The sequence below is a fragment of the Sardina pilchardus genome, chromosome 4 (genome assembly GCF_963854185.1).
Source record: "Sardina pilchardus chromosome 4, fSarPil1.1, whole genome shotgun sequence".
In the NCBI taxonomy this organism is placed as follows: Eukaryota; Metazoa; Chordata; class Actinopteri; order Clupeiformes; family Clupeidae; genus Sardina; species Sardina pilchardus.
This window is the reverse complement of record NC_084997.1, coordinates 37,281,632-37,284,665: the sequence shown is the minus strand read 5'-3', so window position 1 is coordinate 37,284,665 and position 3,034 is coordinate 37,281,632.

Sequence of the window (3,034 nt, the reverse complement as noted above, 5' to 3'; positions counted from 1 at the left end):
GAGTTTATAAGGGTGATGGTATCAGTAACAGGGTTGAGTTTATAAGGGTGCTGGTATCAGTAACAGGGTTGAGTTATTATGGTGGTGGTATCAGCAACAGGCTTGAGTTATTAGGGTGCTGGTATCAGAGGGGATGCAACAGGGTTCAGTTTATAAGGGTGCTGGTATCAGTAACAGGGTTGAGTTATTAGGGTGCTGGTATCAGCAACAGGGTTGAGTTTATAAGGGTGATGGTATCAGCAACAGGGTTGAGTTTATAAGGGTGCTGGTATCAGCAACAGGGTTGAGTTTATAAGGGTGATGGTATCAGCAACAGGGTTGAGTTCATAAGGGTGCTGGTATCAGCAACAGGGTTGAGTTTATAAGGGTGCTGGTATCAGCAACAGGGTTGAGTTATTAGGGTGCTGGTATCAGAGGGGGTGTAACAGGGTTGAGTTTATAAGGGTGCTGGTATCAGAGGGGATGCAACAGGGTTGAGTTATTAGGGTGCTGGTATCAGCAACAGGGTTGAGTTTATAAGGGTGATGGTATCAGCAACAGGGTTGAGTTGATAAGGGTGCTGGTATCATTAGCAGGGTTGAGTTTATAAGGGTGCTGGTATCAGCAACAGGGTTGAGTTTATAAGGGTGCTGGTATCAGTAACAGTGTTGAGTTTATAAAGGTGCTGGTATCAGAGGGGGTGTAACAGGGTTGAGTTTATAAGGGTGCTGGTATCAGAGGGGGTGTAACAGGGTTGAGTTTATAAGGGTGCTGGTATCAGCAACAGGGTTGAGTTGATAAGGGTGATGGTATCAGCAACAGGGTTGAGTTTATAAGGGTGATGGTATCAGTAACAGTGTTGAGTTTATAAGGGTGCTGGTATCAGAGGGGATTTAACAGGGTTGAGTTTATAAGGGTGATGGTATCAGTAACAGGGTTGAGTTTATAAGGGTTCTGGTATCAGTAACAGGGTTGAGTTTATAAGGGTGCTGGTATCAGCAACAGTGTTGAGTTATTATGGTGGTGGTATCAGCAACAGGGTTGAGTTATTAGGGTGGTGGTATCAGCAACAGGGTTGAGTTATTAGGGTGCTGGTATCAGAGGGGATGCAACAGGGTTGAGTTTATAAGGGTGATGGTATCAGTAACAGGATTGGGTTTATAAGGGTGCTGGTATCAGCAACATGGTTGAGTTATTAGGGTGCTAGTATCAGTAACAGGGTTGAGTTTATTAGGGTGCTGGTATCAGTAACAGGGTTGAGTTTATAAGGGTGCTGGTACCAGAGGGCAACATCAGGAGAGATGATGACCTGCTAAGACTGGACCTACTGGGCCCAGCTGCCACATGGTGCAGTTCTGGGTCAACCCAGAGACACTGCAGAGGACCTCCTTCTCTGGGGTCAACCCAGAGACACAGCAGTGGACCTCCTCCTGTGGGGTCAACCCAGAGACGCTGCAGAGGACCTCCTTCTCTGGGGTCAACCCAGAGACGCTGCAGAGGACCTCCTTCTCTGGGGTCAACCCAGAGACACTGCAGTGGACCTCCTCCTGTGGGGTCAACCCAGAGACACTGCAGTGGACCTCCTCTGGGGTCAACCCAGAGACACAGCAGTGGACCTCCTCCTCTAGGGTCAACCCAGACACTGCAGTGTTAGAGGCAGCAGTGCAGAGGATCCCTCAGCAGTGCAGTGCGCTCTAAGGGTGGAGGAGACTCTGAGGGTGGAGGACCGGGAGGAGCTGTCACTCACATGTGGAGGAGATGGTCAAGGCCCACCTCTTGGTCATGGATTGGTTGAGGATATGACGGACAGGTTGTGTCTGCCACTGGGGAGCGTGCTCTTCTACGAAAGGGGCGGGGTTGTCTCCTACAATGCAAACAGACTTCTCAGAGGTTACAGTATTAGCTTAGTAAACACACTTAAACACACTCACACTCACACACACACACACACACACACACACACACTAATCTCTCTGAGTGTGTGTGTGTGTGTGTGTGTGTGTGTGTGTGTGTGTGTGTAATTAGTTCCTGCTGTGTGTACAGGGGTATGTGAAAAGTGAATCTGTGCATGCATGAGTACATGATTCTTTAAGTGGCTACTCTCAGACAAGCTCTTTGTGTGTGTGTGTGTGTGTGTGTGTGTGTGTGTGTGTGTGTGTGTGTGTGTGTGTGTGTGTGTGTGTGAGTGAAGGTTTGAAGGGGATGGTCCCTGTATTGATATTGACACTGTGCATGTGTGTGCATATGTCTGGGGGATAAAGTCTGTGAGTACACTCTGACAGTGTGTGTGTGTGTGTGTGTGTGTGTGTATGTGTGTGTGTGTGTGTGTGTGTTCACAGGAAATGAGGAGTCCTCCCACTATGACACACACTCCACGGCATGCATCCCTAAGGACGCGGTGACATCAGCAGTGCCTTCTCAAGGAGACCCCTGGGAAATAATTTGGCCAATCATGTTTACCGCATGACCATGTCCTGGCACTTGAGAAATATCTGTGTGCACTCTGAGCAGCAGTAATGTAGTTTGGTGAGAAATGAGTGAGCAAGCTGCGTCATATGGCGTACCAAACCACACACACACACACACACACACACACACACACACACACACACACACACACACAGACACAGACACACACACACACACACACACACACACACACACACACACACACACACACACACACACACACCACCCAGTGCCTCACTTTGCTAGAGTAATGAGGGTGGTGTAGAATTAGTGAGCTGAGCGAGCTACATCATAAGGCACATATGAGACCTCACCAACCCCACCCAGTGTCCTGCTGGCATGTCTAGATGCTTGGTGGAACTGGTGAGATGTATTTACAACAGCAAGGGAACATACATGTTGCGTTTGTTACTATTTTATCACAGAGATGCATGGAGACACAGCTTGCATGTAACTAATAACCTCATCTAATGAGAGCCGAGCCGAAGCAGCGAACCAATCAACATACAGTAGGATCCCACTGAGTAGAGCAGGCAAAACCAATCATCATACAGTAGGATCCCACTGAGTAGAGCAGGCATAACCA